Genomic DNA, 21,078 nt, shown 5'->3' on the forward strand with positions numbered 1-21,078 from the left:
CGAACATAATAGTTTTTATATTATTGTGATTTAAGTTTCTTTGTATTTTAAATCACAATAATGTTTTTGACAACGAACATAACAATCAGGTGGGCTTAGTGTCCAACTGTATAAACTGTGGTACCGATATAGATCAAATTTTTATGTATTATTATACCCTCAGCCTCCCAATAGAAAATCGAGTCTTCGATGACATTTTCGTCGACGATTCGTTGACGAATGTTCCGAAATTGTCATGCACGACAACTTGCATGACCATGTCTTGCATTGTGTCTTGGCAACAAACCGAAAAATGCTCAAAAGTGTGCTTTGAAACAATTGTACACATATTTATTCAAATATACAATTTTTGATTTGTAATAAATGTAAAATTATAAAGCCACAAAAATCTGAAACCGCGTTACAGATTAAACAATTTTTATTTATACAAACTGAATTATATAGAAAACGGTAAGTTAGAATAAATAGAATTAAATACTTCAAAATTAATTGTAGTTATTTTTGAATATGTGCATTTAGGTTGAAGAACATTGAAAATTCCAGCGACTGTAAAATACAACGCCTGTGGTTATGGTAAGCTTTTAGAATATTTAGGGGATATTCAAAATGTACATTAAAAATCATTTCTTTTTGCAGAATCCAAAAATAAAGCGAGGTCGCTTTTCGGTCGGCTGAGGTAAGAAGTGTAAGGCGTGGTAAAGCTGGAAGAAAATGGTGGAAATGGTGGCGTGGTAAAGCTGAAAGAAAATGGTGGAGTGCAGAACATACGGGGGCTAAGTATTATTAATTATTTAACTAATTTCTTTTGTAAAAATTATATATTTTATAATTAAATAAAAAATTGACACACGACAGCATAAACGAAATTGTCTTTAGTTTGGTCATCGATGACTAGTAGCAAGACAGGGTCGGTGAAACAGTCGTCGACGAAATACGGGGATTTTAGTCATCTAGATTGTCGTCGACGACAACTTCGCTTACCCTGTCGCCCAAGTTGTCGTGCATGAATACTGGGACACTTGTGTGAAAATGTCGTCAACGATACCAAAGGGCTGTCTGCAAAGAGTCGTGAACGAATTGGAAATGTCGTGCGCGAGTCATCAATGTTGTCTTAAAGACACTTTCTATGGGGCTTATACGAAATGTGACATTTTATAGAAATAATTTTAGACCCCACATTTTTTGTGTGGGTAATTCCATTCCATGAATTACAAAACCAGCCGGAACCCACTAAAAGAGCTGATGAACACGATGATTTGCGAACTTAATATCCGAATTGGCGGAAAATTTGTTCCAAGAAGGTCTATAGCGGTCCAAATCGGATACCAACCTCAAAAGTGACAAGATAACAATTGTTGTCTGAAGAACGCTTGAAATGTTTACCGAAAGTGGCCCTTGTGATACTGATTATAACGATATAAGTAATGTCGTAGACAAAGCCATCCTTCTTGGTATATCGGACAACTCCTCCAAGTATAACATCCACTCTTTCACGGCTGGTCGAGGATAATTTTGAACGATTTACTGAAGGTAGTCATAAAGGTCCAGTTTGTCCCGGTCCACACTAGCGTGAATTTCATTAAAAATGTCATGAAATTAAGTGTTCTTAAATCGAATTCCCCACTACAGCAATTTTATGATTTTACTCTACCATGGAGGTCGATCTACAGACGCATAATTTCATGCAATTTTTTCAATGAAATCAATCTAGTGTGGACCGGGACTTTACAATGATATACATTTTTTTTCAGGGCCTGAGACCTCCAAAAAATCCTACAGCTACCAATTAAAATGATTGGTGGACACAACAGAAGAGAGCAGAGACATTCACAAACAAATTTGTTGTAACCGATGTACATATACATATAAAAACCATAATTTCGATAACGTGACTTTAACTATTTTGGTTATTGGTCAGGGTGGGGGATATCTGTAGTACCTGCCTTAAAGAAATGTTGGTCAGTGAAAAGTGGTGAGTGGTGGTGTAGGGTATGACATGATCGGCACCGTCCCGAATATAACCTTTGCTTGCTTGTTTTATTACAAGTAACATCTTTCATACGATTCCATCATTATAGCTTTGGACATCCGTAAGGTTTTGCAGGTAGAAACTTTACATATTCATGTTTAATTGCTAGAGTTGGACAATCTCGTTCAATTGAACGATCCGGATCTCTGTTCTCATTCAAAGACGAATGAGTAACATCATAAAAACCAACGTGTGAAATTAAGTATACGCAGTTTTGTCAAAGAAATTACCGGTGACCATTGAACGAGATAGTGATCCGGATCGTTCAATTGAACGAGATTGCCCAACTCTATTAATTGCATTTCCGTTTCCTCTCGGTGCCGTGGTATAGATTTTTGGGAGATTTAACATTTCAGTTAGTTATAGATTTGCACTACCGTCATTTTAAGTTTGATTACTGAAATTAAACATTAAAGTTGTCCATTCTAACAGACTGCGTGTGTTAAAAATTTGTCCATTTCTATGCTAATGCAAGTATGCATGCAATTATCTTTCAGGCAAATAATCATGTGAACCTTTAAAACAATTAAAATGTGCAATGCCTTATATATCCTCCAATGTTAAAAAATGAGACATGAAAATACTACTTTTAATGTTAAAATGCAAAATTGAAAGCAATGTTAATAAAAGGTAATACAAATATAGCATGCTATATTTATTTTTATGCTAAGAAAATGTGTTCTCTCTTTTAAAAGTTTGTTCTCACAATTAACAAGAACACGAACAGGTAGTGAGAGTAAAAATATTAGGGCAACTATTTAATATGTTTACATTTGAGTGGGAGTCTGTGAATGTTTAGTGTTGCCATGCAGTGAATAATATCAAAATTAAATAGGAATAATTTGGGTATTGTATGAAATATGTTTTAAACAAGTAAAAAAGTATCAGACAGCTTTTCCGACAGGCAACTAATGCAAGTTACTTCAACAAAACTCAAAGTGATTCGAAAGCAGGTCTTAAAGTGAACTTATCCGAAAGTTTGCGTGAGAGGTACCCGTTGGAGAGGACAAAAATAGTCCTTATTTGAATCTGATCTATATCTGGTAGATAAATTAGGATGTGTAAAGTATGGACAAAATCGGTCACTACCTTCAAGAGTTATCATGCGCACATTTTTTTCCGAACATTTTTGAACTTTTGTGGGGGAGGTACTTGAAGGAGTGGACCGATATGGCCCATCTTCGAACTCAAACTAAGTGCTAAGTGAGGGAGTATTGCATCAATGACTGAGTAATTTGAGGCAACTGATGTAACAAGCTTCCACTTTATTGTCAATTCCGATAGAAATTGTTCTTCTCAATACATGTTTGCCGGTTCATATTTTTCCTTTTTATATTTAAGCTAACAACGATATATACTCATTGATACGATCTAAAATTACTCATCGATGTAATGTTTTAGTTTTTTAGACCCCAAGTAAGTTTAACGAAAACCGTTTTCTCCATATAGTTTGGTGAGCTTATTAAATACTGAAAAAGAGAGATTAAATACTGAGAAAAAATTTGTCCGGTTTTTTTTTTGACAATAAAACGGTCTTTTGTTCGTTAAAATCGAAATTTTTATTTTGATAGTTCATGTTTTTTTAAATACATTTTTTAAAATTCTGTTTGGCTTAAAGACAAGATTATTATGTTCCTGAAACCCCCACGAAAATATGCGAAGATCAGCGCATCCGTTTTCGAGCTATCGTTGGCACCGCAAAACGCAAGACTATGCAATATTTTTCAACAACAAAACTTCCAAAAGCAGTATATTATGTGCTCTTTAAAATAAAAAAAATCATGAAAAATTAGTGTTTTGGTTTCCACAACTAGGGATAACCCCTTAATGCAAGTTGTTAGCTTTTTGTATATCTGCTTTATTTCATTGTGAGCCTATTTAATTAGGAAATAACACTATGCAACACGAAAATTATTAACCATATTCTGACACCGCAGCATGATAGAAGACCAAAAAAGAGAGGACATGTGTCTCGCTGTTTTTTCGTATCTCATAAACCGACCAGAGTCGGAGAAAAAAGTATAAAAATTGGATATTTTCAAAAGATTTTTGCTGTTTTTACCATTAAGAACCGTTCATAGACATTTCGTATGTTCCAGGAAGTTGTTTATTGATGCCTTTGCTACAATATTGTGGTTGATTGTTTTCTTGAATTTTGAACGGTTTAGTATCTATGGAGCAGAAGGCGAGAAAAGAGTAATTGTTTTGCTATTTTGACCATTAACAACCGTTTTCGTATATTCTAGAAAGATGTTTATTGAGATCTGAGGTACATTTTTGTAGTTGGTTATTTGCTTCAAATTTGATCGGTTTGATAGCTGTATAACAAAACTTGACAAAAAATTTTAAAAGAAACTTGACCATGGCGATTTTGACCTTGCAGATGAAGTTTGATGGATTATATATGTTCACAATTTTTGTTCTTTAAGACAAGAGCTACAACTTTGCCTCTGAGATAAGATATAGTCGTGACAAAATGACCCATTTTTACAAAAAGCCTCAAACCTTTGGAGGTCTATAACCGCGAATGGTGATGAGATAGGGAAAAACGACAAGACACGTGTCTTCTCTTTTCTTGTGTTCTATCACACTGTGGAGTCAGCATATGGTTAATAAAACATGACTCAAAAAATTACACACAGTGTAAGTAAATAAAATACTTATTGAATAAAACTACAACAGTATGTATTTAATAATATTGGTAACCCTAAACAACGATGTTACACAAACCCACTGACACACTGGCCAATGAAATTTCCTCCCTCACATTTAATAAGGGTTGACTAGCTGGCGTATGCACAATTACATTTCATGTTTATTATTTGGCATAACTCATACGACCTGTTGTTAGGTAAACAACAACATTTTAGTTGACCACTAGCGGAGAGATTCGCGACATCGTTTAGTTTTCTCCACGAAAAACTGGGAGAGAACTAGTTGCGGTATATTTACGAGGGAGAGAAAGAAAGCTGTTAATAGGGGAAATATTAAATCAAAACAATGTTCACATAAGTTTCTCACTCTCTCTTTTGCGAACTCTCTCATTCTCTACATACTTCTTTCTCACAATTTGTTTGTCTCTGATTCTGTTTTGAATTTATGTGAAGCAATTGACTTTTTCTTTGACGTTGACATCGCAGTTGACGTCAACATCGTTTACCTTTCTTGTATACGAGTGTGGCGCCAAACAAGAAAAACGAATGGCCATATTACCATTAGCAGTGTGTTAACATACAATGTTCGTGTAACGAATGTAATGTTCTCTGGCCACTACTGATACATAGATACTGTTAACACTGACTGCTACTGTTTACAGTCGACATGGCAGCATTTCTTCTGCCGCCGCCACTGCTGCTGTGTGAACTGCTCGTTTGTTGTGTATAGCGCCAGCCAAAGAACCAACCGAGTGAAAGGTTCCAGTTAAATTTCTATCGTGCGCGCGTGAAGAAATACAATTGTAAAGCGGATATGCAGAATTCGTTTTAAAATTTGTGTTTGTTGTGTTTTTCTCTCCTACAACAAAAACATCATCCAGTGTTACACTTCTTTAGCTGATGTTTTAAATTTCCCATACGCACGCACACACACACACGCCAATGTACACGCACACACATGTATTACAGTGAAAGAAGGGGTTTTTCGTACTTCCTTTCATGCGGTTCTTGTAGAAAACGTTAACTCCGCCAAACTATTGGCCAAAAAATTTCAATGTTAAAGAGAAATTAAATGAAAACGAGATAACCAGCAAAGTGTTGTGGAATTGAAGCGGAATAAAATTAAAGTTGTAAATTGGAGAAAATATTGAAAATTCAAATGTTTATTTGTGGAAAATTAATTATAAAAATATAGAAAAAATGTAAATAACTTATTTTTAAGTAAGTTAAAAGGGGAAACATATATGCTTTTCTTAAACAAACCAAAAATATTAATTAGTTTGCCATAAACGTCAAGCAAAATAATTGAAAATAAATGTTTAAATTGAATGCTATGCCAAAAAAGCAAGAAAACAAAATATGATAAGTGAACAAAACAAATTGGGTGACCAATGAGGAAAATAATAAATTGTGTGCGTTTGAGGCATAAATTAAAATTTTTAATAATAACAAAAGCCAAATGTCATGATTAATTAGTGTTATCTAAATAACTGACAAAACGAAAAACAAAACATACAACAAAAATATTTTAATGGAAGCAATTTTTAATGAAATGATAAAACTAAAGCCGAAAGAAAATTCAAATAAATAAAAAGAAAAAAAATATATATCGCAAACCTAAAAAAGGAAACACATCCCACCTTTACAAATAATTGTAATTTACAAACAGCAACTACTACATATGTATATAGTGAATAAGAAAAACCCCAACCTCAGCATATACAAGTGTTTGTAAGTGTCTGACCTTTAAGTCTAAGTGCAAGTTAGATGATTTATGAAAGAAAGAAAAAACCGACAACAACAACAAAATAATTTGTAGAAAAATATCTTTATTCAAGTGAATGTCTAACCATTTTGTCCACAGCAAATAAAGTAAACAAAAATAGTTATAAATAACAAAGGAAAAAAAGAGAGCGTGTGTGGCTGTAATTCATTTCCATTTAGCTTGCCAGAAGAAAAAAAATATATGAAAATGTGTCAACTCATATGAAAAAATAATTTATAATATTTATCTTACCTTGTAATTTGTATAAAAGTGTTTTTTCTTCGTTGTGAAAAGTTAATTTGCCACCATTTAGTAGTGAATAAACAAAGCTGACAAATGGAAACAAACCAAAAAGCATATTTGTAAACAAATCCCTTTAAAGAAAGCATCACCAATATTTTGCAAATAAAACAAACCTCTGGTTCCCTTTGGCTCACGTGAATATTTCACAGAATTGTGTTTTTTATTTTTGTTTTATTTTTTTGCATTCCTACCCCAACAAATCAAAGCAAATAATTACACATTAAATACAAGTGTTTTAAGAGCCATACAATAATAACATTTCAAACAACAATCTTCCGCGTAGCCTCAATCTTATCACCACCAACATACGTCTGTTTATTTGTTGGACGTCATCGTCTTCATTGTTGGAACATCAGCATTACTTACTACAGATATTTGTCGTTGTCGTCATAATAATCATCATAAATGTAGGCTAAATAGGCCATATCATTTTTGGATATGTAGTTATCGGTGTATAAATTAGGTAAGTGCGAACATGTTATGCATTATTTTATACATGACATTTTGTGTTGGATATTCTAGACATTTTTTTAGAAAATGCTGTGTATTTAAGTTTGATTTAATTTTCAAAGAATAATTGTGATTAAAGAAACTGTTGATAATAAAAGATTTTCACTGGATCCTTTTTTTGATTTCGAAGTTGTTTAGTAATGCTTTATATTTCAGGGGTTACTCCAGATGTGCAGCAAAAAAATGTATATATATTCATCAACTTTAAGAAAACTAAAACCGAATAAACTAAGAAGTAATAGATCTTATTCTCATATGAAAGGGCACATCTAATCTACTTAAACCATTTTTATACCTTACACCACTATGTGGAAAGGGTCCCAGCAAAAATTTGGTAGGCACATGTCATTACTTTCTGCATTACCAGGTAATGAGTACTCATTACCCTCCGCATTATCACACAGTACATATATAACAGTTAACACATAACTAGTTACATCCTTACTTACTACTTACTTACTAAGTAATGAGTATGGTGGCACAGAGCTAGTGTGTCCGACTACAAATTCTAGAGTTGTGTGTTCAAAGCTCAGCGTCGGCATGTGTGTTTTTTGTTTACAAAATTACAAAAACATGTTGATGTACATGGATGAGTTTAACCAACCCTTGCTGTTCGAGCAAGTGGCCTAGTGTGTAGTGTGTTTGACTACAAATCAGAAGTTCGTGTGTTCAAAACTAGCATGTATCGAATGAAAAAGAAAAAAACAAAAAATGTGTAGTGTTGAATTTGAATATAATTTCACCTCAATTTTTTCTAAAAATAGAACTATGCTTTTTAGCTTCTTTTCGACTGCCGGTATGTGGTTAAGTATGTACTTAAAAAACGTATTTAAGGAAGTACTTCCGCCCTATGACATCCCCATGTAAAAATAATGACTTTTACGGTATATTTGTAAGTAGTTACTACAGCCAAATTTTACTGAATAAAGTCATTACTTAGTAATGACTTTTTTTGCTGGGGTATTATAAGTTTGTTTTGTTAAAAATTCATTCGACAAAATATTTGTCGGAGACCCCCAATGTGGTATACCAATCTTCATATGTATCTCACGAAATAACTCGATTTTGAGATATGTGTACGTCCGTCCGTCCCTCTGTCTGTCCATTATAAATTGTAATCAAACTCCAGGCCGCAATTACCGACCGATCGTCACGAAATTTTTTATGGAGGTCGGGTTCAGACCAGAATAGATACCTATTTTTATTGGTGATGATCGTGAAATATTTAGCGGGTGAAATGGACCAAAACCATAATATTTATCCAATTTTGTAACGGCTCTGTAGGTCGCAATAATAGTCCGATCAATTAAATAAGGTACGAGTATATGACAAAGAAGAAGCTTGCAATTTGAGATGGCGATCAGATAATATTTAGAGGGTTAAATGGACCATAACTTTTGTGTGAAAATTGTGAAAATTTTTAATATACAGTTTATATCTTTACTCCTGGAAGAGACCATCTTTTGACCTTTTCATTGATGTCAATCATGTTGATGTTCGTGGTCAGATAACAGAGTTGCAACCTAATATAACCAGTTTTTTGTTTTTAGTGTTTTCATAAACACACTAGAGGTCGCAATTACAGCTCAATAGTCACGAAATTCTGCAGTAGGTAAGAGTTTAGGTTAAAAAATTGCCTATAATTTTGCATGATGATCTGATATTATTTAGCGTTTGGCATAGACCATTACTTTTGTATGAAAAATATACAAATTGTGTTTTTGGTCCATATTTTAATTCCTGGAGGGCATATACCGGTAAAGTAGCTTACATATGGAAAAATAACTACTGACATTTCCCCTGATGCAAATTGCAATAATGTGTCTGCTAGATAACGCACATAATGCCTGATATATAATGGGTTTAGTGTAGAGAACCACAATTTCCTCCCACCTTACAAATTGTCTCTATCATGACAGAGAATTTTTCAGTTCAGTTGACCAATTGGATTTTTTATACAAATATTGCAGCATGGGGTCGCTTCAACAACTATTTTATACCCTCAGCCTATATATTCAAAATACGACGAAAGATGTGCCTCATCGAAATAATGGTTTTAGACCCCAAGTATGTTTGGACGAACTTCGCTTCAGACAATTTGGAGTCGATTTAGCCCTGTCCGTTCATCTGTCTCTCTTACTGTATAGCTGGCTGGTGCGCACGATAACTCCCGAACGGATCAACCGATTCGAACCAAATTTTACACTTCGTAATATTTTGCCCAAACTTAGTTAATTTCGAATATAGGTTATATCGGTTCACTGCCTTGGGCAACTCCACCACAAAAGTACAAAATTTGTCTGAAAAATTGTGTGAACGATAACTGACGAAGTGACTAATCGATTTGGCCCAAAGTTTCCATATATTATTATTCCTTCCAGATATAGATCGGGTAAGACTATATCGGTCCACACCTTCGAGTACCTCGGAAAAGTGAAATTTAAGAGTCCTCTCGAATCGTTTTGAATTTTTCTGCAGATTGTCCTTGCGGTCCCCTTTACGATGGTACAATTGCAATGGCAATTCCATACTTCCTGAGATTATGGGAATTTTCTAATTGGTCCAAACTTTGCACCGTGGTGCAATGGTATGCACACCCGCCTTGCACACTAAATGTCGTGGGTACGATTCCCCGGCCAGGCAACATCAAAAATTTCAACGGTGGCAAAATACCTCTCAGTAATGTTGGCGACATTTCCTGAGTATTTCAGCCGTGTAAAACTTCTCTGCAAATGGTGTCTTAGGACACGCCGTTCGGACTCGGCAATAAACAGTAGGTCCCTTATCATTGAGCTAATATGAATCGGGGTGCACTCATTGGTATGAGAGAAGTCTCCCTTGTCCCGTATGGGATGTTTGTGGAACAATTATATATAAACTTTGCACATCCTATTATTTCATCCAGTCATGTCCTACGAGTACCTCCCACACAAAATTTGGGAAAAGTGCAGTTTGAGGACCTGTCTCGAATCTAATTGAATTTTTTGAAGAAGGTTCTTTTTCACGGTCCCTATTGCAACGGTACGATTTTTCCGGAATAAATCCATACTTACTGAGATATTGGTCCAACATTTTCAAAAAATAATTCTCAAACTTTTTCTAAAATCAGAACACGGCGTGCCTTAACCAAATTTTAATGGAAGGTGCTTACACCTGCGAAGTTTTTGCAGATACTGAAACTACAATGCTCATAGATGAGAAATATCAAGAAACAAAAAAATCGCCGAAGGGATTTTCAAATAAATCGCGATTTAATTTCACATTTTTCGGGGTTCTTTAGGTTTTCACGTCTTGCTTGGAAACCGCGAGTCCTTTGTAAATGGGCGTAAAGAAAAAGTTGTTGCTGTGAAAATTCTCCACAAGATTGATCTTTATGATATTTTCGTAGGTTTTACCGTTTTTGAGATATAGAAGTTCAAATTGAGACAATGAACTGACTGTATCGCCTCCTTATAAAACAAAGTCATTACTGCAATTTCCCAAATTAAACTTATATATCTTGAAAATGGCACAACCTAGGAAAAAATAAATCATTCAATCTTGTAGAGAATTTTCACAGCTTCAACATTTTCTTTAGTCCCATTTTGATATGACTTGCGGTTTCCAAGCAAAATCTTGAAGACTTAAGATAAAAACCTAGAAATTTTAACTGAACTTCTATATCTCAAAAATGGTAAAACCTACGAAAGGTCAGTCTTCTAGATAATATTCACAGCTACAGCATTTTCTTTAGACTCATTTCGATACGACTTGCAGTTTCCAAGCAAAATCGTGAAAACCTAAAAAATCCCCAAAATTGTGAATTTTGATCGCGATTTATTTAAAAATCCCTCCAGCGATTTTTTCTGTTTTTTATTTTTCTTATCTATGAACATTGCTGTTTCAGAATCCGCGACATCTTCCCATGTGTAAGCGGTTTTCATCAAAAGTTAGTTAAGGCGCACTGAGCATGCTACTGTTTTATAAGGAGGCGATACAGTCAGTGCATTGTCTCAATTTCAACTTCTATATCTCAAAAACGGTGAAACCTACGACAAATATCATAAAGATTTCTTTAGGCCCATTTACAAAGGAATCGCGGTTTCCAAGCAAAATCGTGAAAACCTAAAGAACCCCTAAAATTGTGAACTTAAATCGATTTATTTGAAAATACCTCCGGCAATTTTTTTTGTTTCTTGATATTTCTCATCTATGAGCATTGTAGTTTCAGTATCTGCAAAAACTTCCCAGGTGTAAGCACCTTCCATTTAAATTTGGTTAAGGCACACCGTGAGAAGTTAGCTTACTAAAATTGATTTGGTGTAGCCTTACATTACGATACCTACAGATTCCTCGTATTTTGAAGCAAACTCCTGATACAAAATCTATATATTTTTTTATACGTCATAATTATTGTTTTTGTTCCTTTTTTTGTCAGATTTTGAGGGTATATCACCGTTAGCGCAGCTGACTTATACTATCTTCTTTGGTGTGTAATTGAATATGAATAATTTTGGGATTTATAAATTTGTTTGCATGCAAATTTTTCATGGTTGAAATACTCAGGACATATCTCTAAACTTGGTAAGGGGTATTTTGCCGCCGTTGAAAATTTGATGTGGCCAGGCCGGGGAATCGAAACCGGACATTCAGCGTGCAAGGCGGTTGCACATAGCTAATTCCTGAAGGTTGTGGTATAGGGTATCACATGGTCGGCCCGTCCGACTATAGCCTTTGCTTACTTGTTTGTTGTAATATATTGCATTGTTTTGTGACCTTTTGTCGACCTGTTTGGAAAACTATTTTGCAATACGATCTATATTTACATCTATATTGACAATTAGATTGGCTGATGGTTTTGAGGATGAATTGAAAACCACTTCATGGCAAATTATATATAAATAGACATATATATTTTAATAGTTTTTATTACCGTTTATATACTCTCCTCAGCAAAAAGTCGTAAAATTTTGTTATTTCTTGTTTTCTTTTTAATTTAAAAAAAAAATATTCGGTTTTTATTAGCAAATAGCCATTTGGTGATAATTAAAGATTTTTTATTTAAAACAAGTAAAAAACTATCCGTCGGCTTTGTTGACAGAGATATACCTCAGCCTATGTGAATTGAAACTTTCATCAACGGACAGATCGAATGTATTGAGTGGACCCCTAGTCATTTCAGTGGGTATAACTTTTGGACCAGAATGCCGGGAAGCATGGACTTGTCTACCAAAACATAATATCACAGCATCGGTATACATTTACAAAGGATCTTCGAACAGACCCTAAAGGAGAGGACCGATACGGGCCGAGATAAACAAAATCTGGTTGCCCCGTTCAAGACATATCTTTCCTAAAATTTTGGTGATATTTTTTTAAATATTGGGGGAAGTACTAGAAGTTGTGGGCCGGTATTGCCCATCTTCGAACTAAAACTAAGTTTGGACAAAATATGACGAAGGCAATTTATGGACCAAATCGGTTGATAAGTTCGAGAGTTATCGTGCTATCCATCCACTACATATGGTGCTATAGGGGGTTTTTAGACATTTCGTGTTTTTTTCTTAAGAAGTATGGATTTGCCCCTGGAAAAAATTGTACCGTCGTAATTGAGCTAGCGAATGTAAGTTGCTTCAATAAAAATCAAAGAGATTCGAGAGCAGGTCTTAAAGTGATCTCATCCGAAATTTTGTGTGAAGGAGTGGACGAATATAGACCATATTTTAACCTGTAATATATCTGGTAGATATATTAGGATGTGTACAGTATGGACCAAATCGGAGCACATTTTTTTTCGAACATGTTTTAACTTTTGTTGGGGCTATGTCGAACTTATGTTCGTATATGTATATTACGAAGGCCAAATTTTAGACCGAATCGTTTGAAAGTTATCACGCGCTCCAACCACTACACACGGTGATATAGGGTTTTTTTTCACATTTCAGGCTATTTTTCAGGAAGTATGGACTTGCCCCTGATGAATATTGTACCGTCATATGGGGGGCACTGAATACAAGTTATTATAACAAAAATCAAAGCGAGTCGAGAGCATGTCCTAAAGTGAACTTATTCGAAATTTTGTGTGTGAGGTACCCGAAGGCGTGGAACGATTGAGTCCATATTGGAACCTCATCCAAATTTTGTAGAAATTTCAGGATGTGCAAGGTTACTTCCTTTAAGAGTTATCGTGCCATACATACAGACAAACAGACGGACATGGCTAAATCAACTCCAAATTGTCTGAAACACATTTCGTCCAAACATACATACATTATGAGGCACATTTTGCCCGTATGAAACTGTATATACCCTCGTTAGCATAAATGCTGAGGGTATAAAAAGCACTTTGAGCCCCCCTTTTTAAAAATGTCTCCATGTTCGAAGGCATTCAATATTCGATTCCATGGAAATAAACGCAACTTCCACTGTATAGACCTTTTTCATTCAATACAGTAACCTCAGAATATTTTGCGTTTTTATATATATACATTTTTATATTCATATCTGACCTAATTATGGGCAGACAGTTTGTCTGGAAATTTACAATAATTTAATCAAAACTGTTACAATCATTGTCTTGCTTTTTTACTATGAGTGCAAAATATTTTCAAACTGACTTATGAATGAATGGTCATCTATTAAACTCAATATCAGAACACGTGACGATTAAAATACCCTTCCGAAAATACTCTAAAGTTCAGCTGTATTTAGAACTGTCATCCCTAAGTACTTTTGTACGCACATTAATCAAATTTGTGGCTTCACTTAGTTTTTATTTATTTGCTTAAATTATTTCGTTTTTTTTTTCTTCGTTCGTTTCATGTTTTGGTAGGGCTTTTGCAGTGAGTATTTGTTTTTCTTTTAGTAGTTTGTTGTTGTTGTTATTGTTTGATAGAAGATGTTTGATAAAAGCCTTCGCTTTATCGCCTTTGTTTCGGTTTCATACGGTTGGTTTGTTGTTTCTATCTGTCGGCGTTGTACCCAGAGTATGCCGGACGGGACTCTTATCTTATTGGTCGTGATAAACAAACGAAACGAATGGACAACAAACCAACAACAAACAAAGACACCAAAATGACTGTTGAGAATATTTCTGTGTGACGTAAGAAATGTGACAATGGGCTATAATTTCATATAAGTGGACATTAGTATTATGTATTATTTAATTAATTAAAAAAATATATATCATTGAGAAGTTTAGTGGATGGTATATAAATGAAAAAAATAAAACCAAAAACTTGAGAGGAAAGCTAATCTGCAAAACAATAGAGTGGAGAAATGTTGACAGATTGAATAACTCTTCACCAATTAACATTTTACTGTCAAGAATGGTTTTTAATTAAATAAATCTTAAAGAAATTCCAAATAAAATGTAGCAGCAGATTTAGAGAGCTTGTTAGAGAAAAAAAGAATCATCTAATCTATTCTATTAGCTATTACTCACATTTTTGTAAAAAAGTTACAACGTCATTCAACTGGCTTTGGGTTATTTTACACGCTTTGTTATTACTATAAAACGCTGTTGATTTTAATTATCATCGTTAACACTTCATAAAATCTACATTCATGTTCAAATGTTATTAATTATATAATTGAGATTTTATATGACTTAATTACCAATAATGCCATATTTCCCTGTTCACTTTCTTGGAAAATAGATTTACAATTTCGAATTGTGGGGTTATATGTAATTGGGGCCATATGTCAGATTATAATTTTCCTATGAATAGAATACTGTTGGTCATACAAAGCGTATATTTATGTAGCTTACTAATACTCAGTACAATTATATAATTGGGGTGTATGTCAAAGGTAAAGCTTGTAAATTACACATGCGATTGTATTCATACTTTGTTGAACTATTAGATAAGTCAATTATAAGTAGTTAATGTGAAGAAATAAGAAATTATATGTGTGATTTACCGACAGAAATATACTTTCAGTGTTTGACAATAAAAACCAGTAAGGACATACACACACTAGTCGAAACCATTGATCTAGCAGTGCGAAAGTCAAAAAATCAAAGTATAAAATTTGGAAATGTTTTCCATTGCATCGATTACAGACACTCTGCTGAATAAAATTTTGTTTTTACTTTTTTCTTGTTGTAAATATTCACTCAGTTATTCACTGTGAAGTGCAAGTAATTTTGATGCATCAGATTTTAACAAAATTGTTGCTAAAAACCTGATTTCATATTTGTTTAATTGTTAAATTAAATCGTAATAAAACTAATCAAAGTTTATTTTTATTGATAGGGGAGGATGTAAGTGATATTTAAAACAAATGGTTGGGGCATGAAGTTACATATGTAGTTATATAGCAATAAATTTTCAAATTTTTTATTTTTAAACCCTACACTACTATGTGGAAAGGGTATTTATTATAAGTTTGTTTTGGGAAAAATTCCTGTAACACCGCGAAATATTCGTCGGAGATTTAGCACGATGTAAGAGTTTAGGTCGAAGAATATACCTACGATTTTGGATGATGATCTCATATTATCTAGGGGGTTAAATGGACCATTACTTCTGTATGTAAAGTATAAAAATTAAAAATTTGGTCCATATTTTACTTCCTTGAGGGCATATACCAGCAAAGTAGCCTACATATGAAACAAGTAAAAAAGTATCAGTCGGCATTGCCGACAGAGATATACCCTCAGCCTGTGTATATTGAAACATTTTTTTTCCCAAAATACGTATGTATTTAGGGGGTTTTAAAAATTTTGGGCGTTTCAACCGACAAAAATGTTGATTGGGATTAAGGATCAAAAGTTTTGCGGAGGAGATACTAAAAGGAATGGATCGACATTGACCGTTATGGAAGTGGATCTCCAGTCACAACATATGGTGCCATAGGGGTTTTTACACCATTCGGGCTGTTTGCTCAAGAAGTATGGACTTGCCCCTAAAAAACGTTTACCATCGTAATTGAGGCAGCGAATGCAAGTTGCTTGAACAAAAATCAAAATGATTCGATATCAGGCCTTAAAGTGAACTTATCCGAAATTTTGTGTGGGAGGTACCGGATGGAATGGACAAATATAGTCCATATTTGAACCTGATCTATATCTGGTAGATATATTAGGATGTGTAAAGTATAGACCAATTCGGCCACTCCCTTCAAGATTTACCGTACGAACAATTTTTCCGCACATTTTTGAACTTTTGTGGGGGAGGTACCTGATGGATTGGACCGATATGGCTTATCTTCAAACTCAAACTATTTTTGGACAAAATATTACTAAGGCCAAATTTTGGACCGAATTTGCAAATCCGTTCGAGAGTTATCTTGCGCTCCAACCACCTCACACGGCGTCATAGGGGGTTTTTGCAACTTTCAGGCTATTTTCTCAGGAAGTATGGACTTGCCCCTGATGAAACTTGTACCGTTGTATGGAGGGCAGTGAATAAAAGTTGCTAAAACTAAAATCAAAGCGATTTGGGAGATGGCCCTAAACTGAACTTTTCCGAAATTTTGTGTGGGAGGTAACCGAAGGAGTAGATCGATTGGGTCCATATTGAAACCTTACCCAAGTATGGTACACATTTCACGATGGGCAAAGCATGCACCAAATCGGTTACTCCCTTCAAGAGTTATCGTGAACACAAATTTTCCGAACATTTTCGAACTTTTGTGGGGGAGGTACCGAAAGGAGTGGACCGATATAGCCCATCTTCGAACTTAAACTAAGTTTGGGCAAAATATTACGAAAGCCAAAATTTGAACCGAATCGGTTCATCCGTTCGAGAGTTATCGTGCGCTCTAGCCAGCCAGACAGACAGACAGACGGACGGACATTGCTCAATCGACTCCAAATTGTCTGAAACACATTTCGTTCAAACATACTTGGGGTCTAAAACCATTATTTCGATGAGGCACATTTTGCCCGTATGAAGGTGTATATACCCTCGTTAGCATAAATGCTGAGGGTATAAAAAGAACTACTGACCTTTCCCCTGATGCAAATTGCAATAATGTGTCTCCTGGGAAACTGACGGGCCTACTGTATAATATATAATAGGTTTTGTGTAGAATACATTTTCCTCCAGTGCTACAATCTGTCTCTATCATGATAGAGGAATTTCCAGCATTACATGCAAATTACGTGGAGCCCTAGCATATTAATTGCCCAATTAAATTTTTTATACATATGTATATTGCAGCTTTTTCCAAAATGCACTCGGTGTCGCTACCGTTAAAGTTTTTTTGAAATATTAATTTTGGTGACGGCACCCACCCTTTCCTGGCGTGTAATTAAATATAAATACTTTTGGTAGTCATAAATTTGTTTCCATGCAAATTATTTGAATTTCTACTCATTATTAGTTGTTTTTTACCGGTTAAAATATATTTTTGATATCACATAATATATCCGCACAAAATCGCATGCATTTCCAAGCAAATGTATGGTAAAGTGCACTTTTTTGGACGATAGATCTTCAATAAACTCACAGTGTTCCCTTTGAAAATATGTATATAGCATTTGTAGTGTTCAATAAAATTGGAGCAGTGTCCGTCTGTAGAAAATTTCACGGTCAGATATGGCAAATTGCATTGTAATTGGGTACATTTGCAGCGGCTTATATATTTGTTTATATTAGGTGTATTCCAAAAAGGAACCTGATATTCAAAGAAAATTATAAATGTATCAGAAGGGGCTACCAATGCACATAGGTTTCAATCAGGAAATTTTTGGCCAAAACCCTATTTTTGAAGTTTCGAAATTTTATTTATTTTTTTTTTGCACAGAATAATAAAAAACACATCAAGTCATCTGAAAATAATTATTTTTTGTAAATAATGTGAGTATTCGTTGATTGGCGCAGTACCAAAGTTGACACTTTTTTATGTAAAAATAAAACAGACTTTGTGCTGTAAAATATACAATTTTTGTTGTATGGCGTCGCTGCATAAATATACAGAAGTGAGACCAAAGTCATTATGAATCGGGAAGCTGTTAGTGAGTATTTTCATAATATTTACAAAAAGAACGATGAAATTTGTAAAATTAGCGTAATAAAATCAATGTTTTTATATACATTAAAAATTATTTTTTACAAATATTTCTTAAATATACTTAGGTCAATTTTTTGTCATAGCCCCCACATAAAAGTGCCGTCCAATTTTGGATATTTTGTGAATTTTAGCGACACTTTATGACCGATTCGGCTGAAATTTGGTATTTTGACCTCTTTGAAGATATGAATTCTTCGTACCAAAAATTAATTACATAGGTCAATGTTTTGGTTTAGACCCCACACAACGGGACCACCCTGCTCAACAAATTTTGGCAGTTTTTGGTCATTTTGATCGATAAAACGTAAGAATAGCTGTTTGTACACATTTATTATAAATAATAATTCATTTCAATACAAAATGGAAGTTGAAATAGTTTTGGGCAGAAAATCTGGTTTTGGGACCATTGTGCAAGGGCATGTCATAGGGAGTCAGTACTTATTTTTGACCAATAAAAAAAAGAAAAGTTGATAAATAAGTAGTTACGACTTGAAGTAACCAGAGAGTGACTACTGATTTATCTACTTTTTAGTGACCAAAAAATAAGTACAGACTACCTATGACATGCCCTTGTCAAAATAATTAGAAAGTAGGTCAATTTGTAATGAGTATTTTTGCTGGGTATGAACATTGCTGTTTCAGAATTCGCAAAGGCTTCCCAGGTGAGCGGTTTTCATTTAAAGTTAGTTAAGGCGCATTGTTTTATAAGTAGGCAATACAGTCAGTGTCCTTGGATAGGACATGTGATTTCCAAGCAAAGTCGTGAAAACCTAAGCTCTCCGGCAATTGTTTCTTTTTTGTGTTTTATTTTTCTCATTTATGAACATTGTAGTTTCAGAATCCGCAAAAACTTTCCAGGTGTATACACCTTCCAGTTAAAGTTGGTAAAGGCTCAGCGTGCAACACGTGGACCTATACTGACAATTTATGATGGAGTTCTGTGACCGCTGGGAACCTCAAATACCTCCGTTAAAAATACAGAAATTGCGTAATACCATTATAATGGGGGCATACCAAAACATGGACCTATGTTGACAGTTTTTAGTGTTTTGCGATCACTGGAAACCTCAAATGTCAAATTTCCGTTATTTCGGTAAAAAAAAGTTAGATACATTTCGCAAAATATTGAAAATCTAGAGCTACCGTTATATGAGGGCTATGCAGAAAAAATGTTGACAATTTCTTGTGGATAAGCAGGGAACTTCAAATATTAATAAATAAAACCTGTATCTAAAATTCTTTAAATTCCGAAAATCGGGAGTACGGTTATATGGGGACTACATCAACACATGTTGACTGTATTTGATGGAGAAGTGTTGCGACCACTAGAAGGGAGGTTCTGTTATATGGGGGCTATACCTAAACATTGGTAAAGAAGACTCGTGACATCAGGGAATCTCAAATGTCAAAATGTCACATGCCATAGCTCACTTTGGTGTTATTCCTTCCCACAGTTACCGTGGCAAATAGACATTTTGTTTGCCCCCTTCGGAGATGTTTAGCTATTGGTTCATTACGTCGGGAAAGATGGACTTTCCTATAATTTTTTAAGCCAGATTGTCCCTGCGGCCTCTAAAATAACGGAACATTTTTTCAGGACAAGTACATACTTCCTAAGATAATGACCCAAACCTCGAAAAAAACCTGCCGGCATCTACGAAAATGATAACAACAATTTTACTTTACTTTTTTTTCGTCCAATTCATCCTTCCTGATAGATTGAACCAATAGCTAAAAAGATCCTAATCTGATATCTGTTTGCCACGGAATTATAATTAAAACGATCCGAGATTTGTCATTAAAATTTAATTTTAACATTCTGTGTGGGACGTTTTCGAAAGTATTAACCGATATTGTACACATTCGAGCCTGATCGATGTCGGCAAGAAGTATTAAAAGAAATAATTTTGGACCAAATTGGTTGATCAGTTAGTGCGTTATTGTGTGCACCACTATGTAGGTTCTAAACATACTGTTACGGACTTAGGTTTAACTTAACTCTGTGTAAATGTTGTTTTATTTCCCGATAGAATTCGTACCAAATAAAACGAATCGAGTTCTGAGAATACATAACAATCCTACACTCACAAAACATTTTTTGTAACAAATTGGAGAATTACACTATGCAACACTGAAAATGCAAACAACTTCTAGTATGAATTTTTTGAAAGTACATATTTAGAGTACAAAAACCCTAGTAGGGTTTTGTCCTGTCAGATCCAATTCCGATTTTATGGCCTTATCTTAACCGGGCTAAATCTACACTTTTTTGCATTTATCAGGCCTTTATCTCAGAAACGAATAGGAATTTGGCGTTGCTGTCTTTAGCAATATTGTAGCCCTAAACTAGTAGAACTTATCTTTTGAAAAAACCACATAAGAAAAACTCCATCTAGGGCATCAAAATCTATAAAATATAGAAAATTGTACATAATTGCTGAAATTCTGGTCAGTATCGGTTAGACTATTAGGAGTTGAACCAAGTAACCTTTTGCAAAAATCTTCCAAATAAAGTTCTCAACAATTCTTTAGACCATTCTGAAACTCTAAAATGCTTACTTCGTGTTATTTCAGCGGTATTTTGCATCATACCTTTTACAACACGTATTTCAAATACAGTTCACACCAACAGTTTATTTTCGCATTTCGGATTTCACTACATTATTGACATTTTTATTAAATCGTCGTTGAAAAATGTACTGAAAACAACGGGATAAAGGCATTTTACAACAATAACATGTTCTGAAGAGTTATGTATTACATTCTATGGAATATTTTTTTAAAAGAAAATATTCAGAAAAAAAAATAACGGTTTT

At 34.3% G+C, this 21,078-nt stretch overlaps 1 protein-coding gene and 1 long non-coding RNA gene across 10 annotated transcripts in view; both read left to right on the top strand.

Annotated features, from left to right (window-relative positions):
- Positions 1 to 358: 358 nt before the first annotated feature.
- LOC141391100 (uncharacterized) lies at positions 359 to 776 on the top strand. 2 transcript variants are annotated; one of them, XR_012409557.1, is made up of 3 exons: positions 359 to 450; positions 520 to 573; positions 637 to 776. It is a non-coding gene; the product is annotated as an uncharacterized lncRNA (long non-coding RNA). The 2 variants fall into 2 exon arrangements; XR_012409558.1 differs by having other exon boundaries at positions 361 to 450; positions 496 to 573.
- Positions 777 to 5,405: 4,629 nt separating this feature from the next.
- Positions 5,406 to 21,078, top strand: part of 5-HT7 (5-hydroxytryptamine receptor 7) — a 554,635-nt gene continuing 538,962 nt past the window's right edge. For 7 of the 8 annotated variants that reach the window (XM_073960262.1, XM_073960264.1, XM_073960267.1 and 4 more), the window contains exon 1: positions 5,442 to 7,214. The gene's annotated coding sequence lies outside the window, so the exon portion shown is untranslated. Of the gene's footprint in view, positions 7,215 to 21,078 lie in introns of all 8 variants that reach the window. The other variant, XM_073960261.1, reaches the window with a different exon arrangement.

The sequence above is a fragment of the Musca autumnalis genome, unplaced genomic scaffold (genome assembly GCF_047663935.1).
Source record: "Musca autumnalis isolate F117 unplaced genomic scaffold, ASM4766393v1 scaffold_1, whole genome shotgun sequence".
NCBI classification, from domain to species: Eukaryota; Metazoa; Arthropoda; class Insecta; order Diptera; family Muscidae; genus Musca; species Musca autumnalis.